This window comes from Equus asinus, chromosome 1 (genome assembly GCF_041296235.1).
Source record: "Equus asinus isolate D_3611 breed Donkey chromosome 1, EquAss-T2T_v2, whole genome shotgun sequence".
NCBI lineage: Eukaryota > Metazoa > Chordata > Mammalia > Perissodactyla > Equidae > Equus > Equus asinus.
The window spans coordinates 118452148-118466978 of NC_091790.1; positions in this window are offsets into that span (position 1 = coordinate 118452148).

The following is a 14831-nucleotide window of genomic DNA, read 5'->3' on the forward strand; positions in this document are numbered from 1 at the left end:
CCTGAAGGAACAATTCTGCCTAAGACATCCTTTTGCTCAAAGTCAACAACTGCCCTTAACTTGCAACTCAGAATCCCATCTTGGCATACCTTTTGAACCATGCACGGTCTGACACCAACGTACCTTCCTAACCCAGCTTCTACAACTCCATCCGGGAAGTTTGTGCTCCAGCCAAAATAGATCCATTACCACTTCCAAGCCTTGCCTGTTATACACCATTCTTTCCACTTGGTATTACCTCATCCCAGCTCTCCACTTATTAACTCCTAACTGTCTTTCAAGGCCCTGCTTAAACGCTACCAGCTCTTCAAGCCTCCTCTGATACTCAGCATCAAGGAACTCTCAAGCTCTGAACTCCCCTCATTTGTAGATTTCCTATTATATCTAATGTATTCTCAAAATATTATAATTACCTGTGCTTATTTTTAGCTCCACTCAAAAGAAGATGAATTCCTCAAGTCACCTACAAAATTAATTCTCATTCACTTTTTTATTCATAAAGTTGATAATCATTTGCTGAGGACCAGCTAAATCCCAATCCCCACAACTGGCACTGGGGAGAGAGTTACGCTCGTGCTGAAAATGATTCCTGCCAGTGGGAACTCACATTCTGGTGGAAAAACATTCTTGTACACAAGTTAATAGATAAATAAATAAGAAGCCTAGATATTGGGACAAATTCTATAAAGAAAATAGATATAATGACATAAATGTGAGGTAATTTTACTTAGGGTAGCTGAGAAGACTATTCTGAAAAAAAGACAATTAAGCTGAGACTTGAAGAATGAAAAAAAAACTTCCTTGTGAAGAATGCAGGATGGTCATTCCAGCTGAAAAAACTACAAGAGCAAAGTCCTGTATATTAGTGGTTTGGCACGTTTTTACAAGCCCAGGTGGTGAGTAAAACAGGGTTTGAGATCAAGTTGGAGGGTTTGTTAGGTCATGCCAAGCTGTACAGGTCGTAGACAGAGTTTGGGTTTTGCTTTAGGAGAGATGGGAAGGCGGTGAAGTTTATGTATAATAGTATCCTTTCATTCATTCAACAAATATTTATTAAGTACCCACTTTATGTCAGGAATAATGCTAGTTATTAAGAACTTATAGTTGAATAATGAACAAGTCATCCCTTGAGAAGGAAGCAGACATGCAAACAAATCATACAATCTCTGTATAATTCAGGCATAGTTGGCTGCTAAAAGAACACAGAAGAAGCAACGATTTCAAGAGACCACCCTGAAACTCTTTATCCCATTTGCAAGCGGCAAAAAATACTTATCTTGCCTGAAGCTTCCACCTGCTTTGATGGCCAGAAAATAATCACAAGCAAAGGTAATTTCTTTTCAGTGCTATGGCCAGCTTTTGGCTGGTACAGTCCTAGAGAAAGATCTGTTGAAAACCGTGAATGATTAAAATCAGAGAAAGCCAAAGGAAGCTTGATGGTATTGTGCTATCAGATTGATAGATAAAGTGATACACCACAGCTTCCTCATTCATCAAAGAAATGGGGCAGGCTCTGTGTCAGAGTGGAGCTAGTTAATGTATGTATAACATGGGGCGTGAGATGATATCTCATACAAGTTCAAGTGCGTTGCCACAATAATCATGTCATGGTGATTGCATGTCACTAGGTTCTTCACTATTTCTGTCTTTTGTATTATTCCCCAAAATGAAAAGATGAGGGAAACAGAGACTGCCAGGCAGGGCTGGATCAAGTTCACAGCTTGCACGTGCTTATTCCTCTTAAACTTGAGTGAAGTTTGTTTTTGTTTTTGTTTTTCAAGATTGTCCTGACGAGTGGTGCCATGGCCGCGCCAGGGATCCAAACCACTCGGCCACGGGGCCGGTCCCTGCTTTTCTGATCTAGTTCTTGTATTGAAAATTCTGAACTTCTGAATCCTATAAATTCTTTACTTTATATGATTTACCACTCTCTCACTCATCTAAATTTGGTTCTTTTATCCATTTGGATGCATGTTGCCTAGAAAGGCTGGAATATAATAGAGTCACAGCACTGAGAAAGGCTGGAATTATAATTCTTGTTTTTCTCCAACTGGGTGCCAGATGTTTTCTTGATCGAGAGAGAAAATTGCATTGACTTACAGAAAATATAGGTGGTAATAAACATGAATGGTCTTTTTTTTTTTTAAATCTTCTTATGCTTAGTAATAAACACAAAAGTAAAGTTGCCTAGAATTAGACATTCATAAAATACTAGTGGGGGGAAAAATAACCAATCTCGGGATAAATGTGAAGTCTGAGGCATCAGGATGACCAGGGATGGCCCCTGCTGGTGTAAGGTAGGTTCTGATCCTATTCCTATCCCTAAATTTTGCTAAAATGGCGTTCAGACTGTAGATCTGGTGAGCAAGTTTGAGTTTGGTGGTTTCTTACAAATCCATCATATTAGCTTCTGAGCAATCATGGATCCCTGGAATCATCATCCGTGCCAAAGCTTAACAGGGGTGAGATGACCTCTGAACCACCAGTGAGAGGACTGTGGGGTCTTGTCTTCAAAGTTTGTGAGGGAAACAACCGTCCAGCTCTCTTGGTAGAGTACAGCAGTGGACAGCAGCAACGCTGGGAAGTTTTCTTCAGAGTTTACCCTTCCTTTTCTTTGTTCAGTTTTGTCTCTTTGTTCTTACGGTTCAATTTAGAGACAAAAGAACATTTTGGGGAACTTAAGGGTAAGTTTCCTGAGACATTTTTACACTTTATTGTGATAACTAGCCAGCAGACCCAGATAGCAAGGCAGGCATGCATAAACCATACCATTTCAGCCTATGAAGCTCTTGCACACCAATTATCCCTCTGCACAGTGACCTACTATGACTGCTTACGTTGGATGATGTTGACTTTAGTCTTGCAATCCCCAGATGATTGGAGCCCTGACCAGATGGAAAATCCTTAGTCTCCTGGATTTCAAAATCTCTCTCTGTCTAAGGTCAAGGTCTTATAATGGCCTATTTGCCTGAAATCGTGTGGAGAGAGCCATCAACTATATTCCGATTTTTTTGGGGGGGGATTATAGCAACAGTTTTTAGACTTGTGTTTTCTACATGAAATAGCATAAAAATTTCACTTCAATAAATATTTATGTAGCAAGTATGTAATGGGTGCTCCGTTATGTCTTGGGTATACAATGTACATAAAACAGACATGGTCAGAGAAAACTTTATTGTCAGCATCAGACACTGGCTAACTGGAGCAGAATGAAAATATGGGGAAGGATATTGAGAATTCCAAAAATTAATGAAATCTAGAAAGTTAGGCAAGAAACATGGACAAGAAAAAATATTTATACAGGATAGTCAAATAGCTAAAGCGTCAGTCCTCATGGGCCTTATAAACAAGTGTGGGAGAAATACAATAACCAAGAAAACAAAAAGCATCAATATATAATTATAATCTGATACTGGTGCTCTTGAAGAAATAGAGGGCTGAGATAGAGAATAACAAAGTGTGGGTGGGGATGGGAAAGTACTTCTGACGTTTAAGCTAAGAGGAAGCATAAAAAGATGTCTCTCAAAATGCTTGTTTCTAAAAAATTATTTTATTATTAATATCGTGTTATTACATCATTTATACCTGAAGGAGGTCTGACTGATACGTAGGGGGCTAAGAGTGGGTTTGATGGGCAGTGGTGATTAGGGGAACATTCTAGGGAGAGGAAATAATGCACATAAAATCTCGATGGTAGGAAAAACCAGGATATATTTGATGGGCCTATGGGAGGCCAGTTGGTTCAAGAAGAAACAAGTGAGTGAGGGAGAGTATAAAATGAGATGAGGCTTGGGAGCTAGGCAGTGGTCCTAACTCCAGACTTTGGAATCTATTTGAGGTGAAATTGGAAATTTTAAAGAGTTTTACTCAAGCCAGCATATATTTATTTTTGCTATGTACTAATGATCAATTTGGCTGCTGTGTGGAGAACAGATTAGAGAGAAGGTGGGAGATGACTAAGGAGCATACAGCCATAGGACATGTGACAATGATACGTGCAGTCACTGATGTTTTGTATCAGTGTGGTGGCAATGTATATTGGGGAGAAGTGGTCGAATTTAAGATATAAATGGGAGTATACATGTGTGGAATTGTTGATGGATTACATTCCAATTTTAATAGAGGGAACTTCAGTTCTTGAATAGAGAATTTTTACTTATGTGTGCGATATTTATATATTGTTCCAGACTCTTTTGGCTGCAAATGACAGAAATTGAATTAAAATTAGAATAAAGAAAAAAAAGAATTTATTGATGAGGAATATTGGGGATACAATTGGGAAGTCTAAGGATGGATCAGGGCCTTAGGGAAAACTGTCCAAGCCTGTAGATGATTTCTGAACTTTGTATCAACCACGCATTTCTGTTTGTTCTTGTCCTCTTGAAAAATATGTCAAGCCTCAGGGCACATAGCCTCAGGCAGCCCCAGGTTAAAAACATCAGAGGAATCACAGAGAAATTTCCTCATCCACGATCCACATCCTGAGTCTCTGAGAAGGACTCTGATAAGTTCTTCTTGGTAGTCTCGAGCAGCAGTGACCAAGCATTATGTGTAAGGCCTGGTGCCTATGCTTGTTGCAAATGGGGCAACAGCTTTACCCTATGAAGGTGTGGGGAAAAGCTTCCTGTGCCTGAAAAAATAAGGAGCAAATGCAGCTATAGCGATCCGCTGCAGCTCTTTAGAATAATCAGTGAGAAAGGCAAAACCAGTCCCTGACATCCAGGAGCTGGCCTGGACTCAAGCTAGACCTTAGTGTTTTCCTATTGAACATGACAATTTTGCAGAGCACTAACATCAGATAAGGCCGTGCTGTGACCATGACGGATCAAGAAAAAATGATACCACTGAGTAGTCATGTCTGAACACAGACAAAATATGTCCATTGCCCAAGCCACAAAAATCACTCAACAGCCCCCAACCCTGGCTAGATATAAGTAACTATTCCTTCTTTACCAATCATGGTGTTAGCTTGGGTTTAGTTTATTATGATATTCCTCCATAGAATTTCCCTCGCATCCTGATAACATGCTATCAGAGCCAAGTCCTGTTTTCTTAAATCCTCCCCCCAAATTACTAACACAGCTGAAATCCTATACTAAGTCCTCTCTAACACCTTCTTACTGAGATACCTACCCCCTGGGTCCCCATGATGTGCATTCATCATCTTACGGGCAAGAAGCAAAAATTCAACTCACTCAACTATGGCTTTATTCCTGGTGGCCTTTGGTTGGAGGGCATTGACATCAGTATTTTTATCATTAGTAAAAACAAAACAAACAACAATCACAACAAAAACTTCACTCTGGGGCAGGCCCTGTGGCTGAGTGGTTAAGTTCCCGTGCTCCACTGCGGCGGCCCAGGGTTTTGCCAGTTCGGATCCTAGGCCCGGACATGGCACCGCTCGTCAGGCCACGTTGAGGCGGCGTCCCACATGCCACAACTAGAAGGACCTGCAACTAAGATATACAACTATGTACCAGGGGGGATTTGGGGAGATAAAGCAGAAAAAAAAAAAAAGATTGGCCACAGCTGTTAGCTCAGGTGCCAATGTTTGAAAAATAAAAAAAAGAAAAAAAAGAAAAGCAGATACTCACAAAAGCAAATGCCCACAGCTGACCTAAAGTCTCTAGGCTTTGTATGCTAATCAACCAACTATATGCAACTGTAAGCATTTAAATTGAAAAATATTTGACAGGTATTTCATAAATTTTCCAAGTTATCTTAGAAAACTAATTTATCTGTACTATTTAAAGTATTAAGAATATCACCTAAGATTATGTTACACGGTGACTCTTTTTTTCATTTTTCTCATCAAACAGAACACAATACAGTAAGTTTTTAGTTATATGCCCCTAAAAAGAGAAGGAAGTTTTTGTATGGATATAATGGAAGTCAGTGGATTATCTTCCAGCTATGGTAGAGCCATGGTCCCACATCATAAAGTGGCTGCTTTAAACTGCAAGAAGGATTCTCAGGGTGCCCAAAAAGTTGTGTCCTGATGACCAGCTATGAGACTTCTTCTCACTTCAAATTATAGGGCATTTAACAATAAGGCAAATCTAGGGGCCAGCCAGGTGGCACAGTGGTTAAGTTCACACATTCAACTTCAGTGGCCCGAGTTTGCTGGTTTGGACCCCAGGCACACAGCTACATACCACTTGTCAAGCCATGCTGTGGCAGACTTCCCACATATAAAGTAGAGGAAGATGAGCACAGATGTTAGTGCAGGGCCAGTTTTCCTCAGCAAAAGAGGAGGATTGGTGGCAGATGTTAGCTCAGGGCTAATCTTCCTCAAAAAAAAAAAAAAAGAATAAGGCAAATCTAAAGGCCTGGGCATCTCATGTGGATCATAGGTTTTAGTTTTGCTTTTATGCCTTTGGCATTTCTCCTGAAAGATATTCAAAGGATATTTTGTAAGAAACTCCAAGCTTCAGAAGGCCAAAGATACAAATCTGTAAAATTCTGTAGGCAACTGACATGGGGAATTTTGTGTTTATTGCTCTATAGTAATGCAGAAGATATAGGCAGGGTGTAAGATAATGATGAACCCAAAACTTCATAGAGTTGGAAAATTATCTTCTAATTCCTTTTCAAAAGAAGTGTTTCCGTTTAGTTCAGTAAGAAAGAAGGGTGCAGGAGAGTCCTTGAGGCATTGCACAAAATGCTTCCATTCTCCATCTCTAGGTGCGCTCTGTATCTCCCAGCCTAGCACCATTCAACTCTTCATTTATTCAGTCTACAGTTATTTGGTGAGCATCAACTACATTAAACCACATTCCAGGAGCTGTTTTAAGCCTTGGGAATATAGTCATATCAACACAGACAAGTGCCTGCTCTTATAGAACTTTTAAGATGAAGGTGAAAGACCATAAAAGTAAGTAAAGAAAGAAACAAGATAAGTGCTATAGGCAAATAAATCAGGACAAGGAAATACCGTAGAATGATTTGAAAGTGGGTACTATAGATTGTTTGATCATGAAGACTCTCTCTGCAAGAAAGAGTCAGCCACGTGAATATCTGAAAAGAGAGTTCTGGACACAGGCACAAGTGCAAAGGCGTTGAAGTGGGAAACTGTCTGTGTGCTGGAGGAACAAAAAAGAGGCCAATGAGGCTGAAGCTCAGTGAGCTCAGTAGGAAATGAATTTGGAAAGGTAGTCAGGGCCAGATTATGTAGCTTAAGCAAGTAGTTTTATTTCATTCTAAGTGTATTGGAAAGCAAAGGAAGGACATGAATTAACAAGTTTATCATGGTTTCTGTTTCCAGTGTAGAGAATGGATTTAATTTGGGACCAGACTGAAAACAGGGAGATTAGTGAAGAGCTTATTGCATTAATCTAGGCAGAAAAGATGGTTGCTTAGAGTATGTGGTAACAGTCAAAATGGAGAGAGAGTGAAAGACTGAAGATGTACTTTGGAAATAGAATCAGCAGGACTTGTTGAAGCGTTGGATGTGGAGAGGCAGAGAAAGAAGGATGACATTCCTGGGTTTATTTTCCTTCAGTAAAGAGTAGAAGGCATGACATTTACCAAAATGTGGAAGAAAGAGGAATCAAGTCTGGCGATGATGAATTAGCTGCAGACACATTAACTTTGGGATGACTTTGAAATATACAGGGCGGATGTCCACATAGACAACGAGATTTGCATATGGCCCAAAGGTGCAGCCCTCTTCAGGGCCCTTCAAGCATCTGTGTCCGTTGCTCTTGGACAAATCAGCCTGCGAGCTAAAACTTGAAAATCAGCCTTACAGTCACTCAACAATCCCTCCCCTTTTCTCCTCTTTTATTTTCTCGCTTTTGAGTGGAAATCTTCCTTCTCTTACTCCCAAAGAGTTAGACTGTTCAGCCCAGGATACTGTAACATATTTCAGGATAGCTTTGGCACTTTAAATCATTCTGTATTTGATCCTAAACATACCTACTCTACCAAAAAGAGTTCATCCCCACCTCTGCTGTCTTAGGAATGACTGATGGGTCCCCTTCTACGAGTCTCTCCTTAATGCACCAACTTCTGACTGCCACTTCCAAATCAAACCCATGCCCACCCCATCTCTGGTTTAGTTGGCTGATTCCACGTTAAGTCTTAGGTTCCTCTTTAAAGACTTTACCACAAATTAAAAGAGGAAACAATGCCCCTTGTTTTGTTTTTATGAAATAATTCTTTGACTGCAATGATAAAGAGCAGTTTTTAAAGTTTTCTGGAACCTTCATAAAAGAATGCATTAAGGATGGCTAATAGTCTATACTTATGCAGGAGAATGCTCTTTGAAATACATAAAAGCTATCATATAAGACATTTTGACTGTTTCCCTGATAAATATACTCAGTAAAATAAGCTTATAAGCTTCCATTAACTATATTTCTGACTGTTGTCTTACTCCATGATTTTTAACTAAAACAAAACAAAAAAATGCCAGTTTCTGCCTTTTCAGAAGAAATTACATGTAAGAAGGCAATTCCTTTGCTGTACGGTCATGTGTCACTTAACAACGGGGACACATTCTGAGAAATGCATCGTTAGGCGATTTATTATTGTGTAAACATCGTAGAGTGCACTTACACAAACCTGGATACTGCAGCCTACTACACACCTAGGCTATATGTTACTAATCTCATGGGACCACCATTGTTGTATATGTGGTCCATTGTTGACTGAAACGTCGTATGTGGCGCATGACTGTATTTGTCCTTGTTATTGTCACCTACCTTCTATATTTAACAAGCAGATCCACAAAGGCTTTCCCTGAACATTATTTGCAATTGTTATTATTATTATTCCTAAGAGCTCAGGACAGAATTCTCAATTGTTTAGACAAGAAATTATGTATTCATTATTTTTCTTTCATCATGATTAAAAATTAGGCAGAAACATTAAGAAAAATATTTATTTCTTATACTTTGAGAGAACTACCTCAATCTAAGGAAAGCATACGAGTACTAGACTAATAAGATAATTTATTTGTAGTTAACCTAGCCACTAGGATCTAACGTGAGAATTTAAGCTGTATCAACACTAAAATATTGAGACAAGATGAAAGATTGACATCATCATTCAGATATTTCATCTCAACACGAAATAAGAAACAGTAAGATGATTGTGTGGATGTTTTAGTTTTGACCAGATGTTGGGGACTCTGTCTAAATACTTTTGGTTTGTAAGTTTCTGGTGGATGAGAATGCTATCCAACCATAAAATACGTGTGCAAAAAGGAGTGAAAAATATCCTTTAAAGATCAATCAAATGCATCAATTTTTGCTTCAAGCTTCCAGACCCATCTCTCACTTTGCAATTCACTATCTTATTAAAATTTGAGTTAAGACACTCTTTCATTTATGACCACTTTTTCAGTCTTTCTATTAGGAGAGATTGAGATAATAATATACATTAAATTCCATAGTGCAGTTCTGAAGAGTATGTACCAAGAAATACTTCTTTAACAGTAGTTTTAATCATTACAGAAGACAGTTATAGTAACAGAAAACTGTACAAGTAATTCATATTTTTACCAAACATCATGATAAATCAGCCAATTAAACTAGAAAAGCAGAAGGGGCTTCTCACATATTGAACGTTGGAGTAAAATCTCTCAACAAGTATACTAACAGAGCAAGATTTTCTGTTTTCTTAGATTATGAAATCGAAATCAGTCCCAAGTTTTCTTCAATCAAAATATTTGTGTCTGAAAAGAGTGACCTCAGCTTTATTTCATTTCTCTGTAATCCTCATAGATTTCAAGTTTCTGACATATGACTTTCTCCTCTTTGTAAGCAACTATAAATTCTAGCCATTCTTTTTTTGTGTGTTTTGTCTTAGATAATACCCCCCAAAATTGAGTTTTATGAACTAATGTTATTACAAGAAAAAGATAAATTTATTCATTACACACTGACTTCTTTTGTTTATTCAATCAAGGGATATAAAAAGTAATCACACATGCTTTAAAGAGAGAGAATAATTGCGATCAACGACCCCTGACTAGTCTATCAGTGAAAATTCACTCACTGAAAGGCACAACATTCAAAATAAATCCAGAAAAAAGAATATTTATGCAATAATGTTATAGATTCTGAGAGGGAAAGGAAAAAAAATGCTAGAACTGATTCAAATTTAACTTGAATTAAATTCCTTATCCTTTTAAAATCAGAGGGAATATCCATACTAGTATATCAACTGAAATTATTAATTCCCCAACTCTGCGCATCCCCACAATCTGTGTCTTACCAAATCAAAACTCAGGAGTTTAAAGAAAACTGCCATCAAATCCCTTACTCATGACATCTAATCCTTTAAGGTTTCAAAAGATAGAATTGATGGGGATTTTTAGGCTGCTTAATTTTAAAACAGTTTATGATGAGGATTTTAAGGCTGGTTACTTTTAAAACTACAGATAAGAAGCAGGCTCCAAGGAGTGGAATTTGTTTGCTCTTTGATCAGAGGCAATTGCATTTGTAAAGGAAATCTTCATGCCTCCCTCTCTGGAATTTGTTTGCCCCTTGTTGGGAAAACATTTACATTTCTAAGGGAAACCTCTATCTGTGAAGATGCCTCCCTCTCTGAGCCAGGAGGAAGGGGGGATGGCCTTATCTTTGAAGACTGTTTGGCAACCTCATGTAACTGACCCCCAACCCCAAAATCCTCCTTTGTCTTTAGCCGAGGATAATATTTGAGCGGTGACTTCTGCCATTTACTCAATCCGGTTTGATTTGTGGGACCACCAAAAGGCCAGACCAAACGGGCACTAATAAAGAGATAACTCACACACACCTATGCCTTAAATATTGGCCCCAACCCTCAGTTCGGGGCAGCAGCAGCAGCAGCGGCAGCAACAGGAGCTCTGACTGCCCGTGGGTCCTGTCCCCACGCACCAGCTCTGCCTGCCCATGGGCTCTGTCCCCATGCCAGCGGGGGCAGCAGAAGCAGCGGCAGCAGCAGAAGCTCCGACTGCCCATGGGTCCTGTCCCCATGCTATTCCACACTATTCTCTAAATAAAAGAGCACTACTGCCAGATCTTGAGAGTCTAAGAAATCTTTCTTTCGACTCCTCGGCTCACCGACCCCGCATCAGAATGAGTACTAATTCATAGCAGCAGAAACCATTTTTTGATTGGGTAAGTTTGTAAAACTCCAACAATCACAATATGATTTGATCATTATTTATAATACTATTTTTCCTGAGGAATGCTTCAAGTCGGCTTTCATCCACCACTATCAACATGAAAAACAAAAGAAAAGAAGAGCTTCAAGGTCATAGGTAAATTGCTGTAATTTGCACCTTGGAAATCTAAATGGCAGAATCCGGTTGAGACAATCACACTAATGCCCTGAATAATTCTGGAAGAAAATGAACTGTCACTAAATTGGAATATACACAATTTTGTAAACTTCAAAAACCTCATCTTTTTGCAATAAAAGAAAAATATTCTTTATATTTGAAGCTAAGCAAAAGAGAAGAGGTCTTGAGGGTAGTGAAATTGGGTTATCTACGATTTATTGCTAGTTTGATATTTTGAATTATTGCAGAGGGGCAAATAAAATAGTTCTCACAAGTATTTAGCATGATGCTGGTTTTCACTAAAAAGTAATATAATTGCTTTAACAGAAAATTACATTTAGAGTGATTTTTTTTCTTTTTAAGGAAGATTAGCCCTGAGCTAACTGCTGCCAATCCTCCTCTTTTTGCTGAGGAAGACTGGCCCTGGGCTAACATCCATGCCCATCTTCCTCTACTTTATATGTGGTATGCCTACCACAGCATGGCTTTTTTGCCAAGCGGTGCCATGTCGGCACCTGGATCCGAACCAGCAAACCCCAGACCACCGAGAAGTGGAACGTGTGCACTTAACTGCTGCGCCACCCGGCCGGCCCCTAGAGTGATATTTAGATTTTGAGTGATTTAAGAAAATGTTAGTAAAATAAAGGATATACCTATGAGATAATTTAAATAGAATTTTCTCTGCTTGACACCAAAATAGTGTTCTAAGAAGGTTGTAGGAATTGACTCTAGAACTTGGTGATTTTTGTATTCAAATATGTCACTTGTCTACCTTGATTTTATTAAATAGTATCTTATTAATTAAAAAGAAGCCAATATGGTGTTCTAAAGCTGAAGTTAATATTAAATGAGGGACTAAAAAGCATTAAAAGTGTTAAAACATTTATCTTTATTTTTTATTTTATTTAATTCACTCATAAATTATCCTAAAGAAAACTTGTCCTCCTGTCCCTCGCAGTGGGACATGCCAGGTCAGTTTATTCAAACAGTGATACATTTCTTTAATACGCTTCTTGGCAAACTGCCTAGAGAAGAGAAACAAGTTCTAATTTTTAAATACTCCAGACAGCTTATTAAAATTTAGGCTGAAACACAAAACTAATGCAGGCAGACCAACCACATCTGGGATCCAGCGTGCACTTTTTTATGGGCCTTGTTGATTCCAAGAGATTTATTTGATTGAACACATAAGCAGAAATAACACTGTTCTTGCTAACTTGCTATTTGTATAAATTTGTGTTTTTAAAATAAGTTAGAAGTGTGCACTAAATCCAATTTGCTGTTGAATTTTATTAAGTATCTGCAAGATAGCGTAGAGTTATTTGACCAAACTCTTCCTCTTTGCCATGGAGAAGCGTTACCCATTGAAAACCGTGAACTCAAGTGGATGAATAAGTCTAACGGAGACAACAGGATCATATGAAAATGGTTTGTCAGATTTTTTCTTCTACTTCTGCGCTCTCACGTTTACATACTCTCCTTTCTTTTATACGTACACATAAATAAATGTGTGCAAAATGGTGAAAGATGGATCACACCCCTGAAGGCTTACTTTTTGGCTTGAAGATTTAGGCAGAATACTACACATTCAAAACAAATATGTTATTTCTAATATTCAGCAGAAAATTAGAAGTCTTAGACATAGACTCATGTTTCCCAATTAAATTTTTGCAGTATATGAAAACAACAGTTTGGACCTTCAAATACTTGCTTTTCAGATTTGATTACCTACAATGCCGAAATACCTCTGGTGACTACAGGCTTCCCATTTCAAATAGTTCTCAGTATCATTATATAGTTCGTTAAATACGTTTTAGGTCCACAAGTGGGTTAAATTTATATTATTTTTCTACTATGAGGAATAAGGGATAATTATTATCTGTTTATTGCCCAAGAGGAAAGTTAGTTCCCAGAAACAAAATCTTGGTTAAATTTTGTTGTACACTACTTCAAACACAAATTGCCCACCACAGTTTAAGACTTGGCTCTGTATATAGGAAAATTTCCTGTCTGAAAATTTAATAAGATATATCATATGGAAAAAACAGAGCTCCTGGAATAACTTGTAAAATAATTTAGAAAATGAAATTGTGTAAAATGTGTAACCACAGTATATAAGTAATGTTTCCTCTAATAATCATTAATGATGTGGTTATAACCAGACTTTCTGTAGCACTCTTCTTGTTATTTTTTTATAACTTTACAAATGTGGCTTTCTGCACCAAAACTGACCATACTTACTCACACCCTGCCCCCTTGTTTTGAACAAGTCTAAGGAAAAAGTGCACAAATATTAATTTGTTTGAAGTTGAAATACACATGCTTATGCTATTTTAAGAAAAGTTTAATGGTTGCAACATTTCAGTTCTCAGAAACTTGGAGGAAATATTTCTTGTGTATGCAATGAAGCCAGTACCAAAGTATTAGTAAATGGAAAAATTATACTTGTTCAAAATCCATTAACCATTTTACAGCTCCATAGAATTGTATGAACATTTAAGACATGTTCGACGAGCAAATAGCCAAATAAAATGTGTTTTGACACCTAAAAAAGTTCCATTAATTTTTATTATTTCTCTTCCTCCTTTTTTATATAGCATGTACAAAGTAGGGAAAGAAATTGAAGACAGCAATTATGGTCCTATATTTCTGTATATGAAATTTATTTTTATAAAGGTATTCACTTGGGTGACCCAGAATTTACACAATTATTCTCACCCTGGAACGGCAGAGGTAAACACAGAGACCCACTCTTTTCTGTCCTCTATCGTCAGGTAACCTCCACATTCCAGGGAGGAAAATGTTGACGTGCCTGTTTCTACCTTCCAGCAAACTATCTGAGGTCCAGATTCCTGGAGTGTTGGCTATAGATACAATATATGAATTTAAAGTCAGATAGACAAGAGGTCAACATCAAGCTCTCCCATCCTTACCTCATCTGCTATTGACCCCCAGGGTCCTCATCCCTAGACCTGGGTGATGATGAATAACACCTGCCTTAGAAGCTGACGTGAGACATTCTGGACAGGAATTAGCACAGGATCTGGCATGTAGTAAATGCTTAATAAAGCTTATTACTATTTTACTACATGAGGAAAGATAACTCTAAAACAGGAGGATAGAAGCTACCTTTATTAACACTTACTAGTGTGCCAGGCACCATGTGGGTACTTTACATGTGTGACCTAATTTCACCCTTACAATATTGTGAACCCATTTTACAGACAAGACAATGAACAGGGAGCATCCTCTGGTCCCCAGCAGTCCAAGAATCTTATCATTTTGCAGCTCTTTTGAACTATGCCTGGTTTAAAGAGGTTAACAGAAAAGAACATATCCTATATCTACATGAAAAATAATAATTTCTGGGGCCGGCCCGGTGGCACAGCGGTTAAGTTTGCATGTTCCACTTCGGTAGCCCAGGGTTCCCCTGTTCGGATCCTGAGTGTGGACGTGGCACTACTTGGCAAGCAATGCTGTGGTAGGCGTCCCACATATAAAGTAGAGGAAGATGGGCATGGATGTGAGCTCAGGGCCAGTGTTCCTCAGCAGAAAGAGG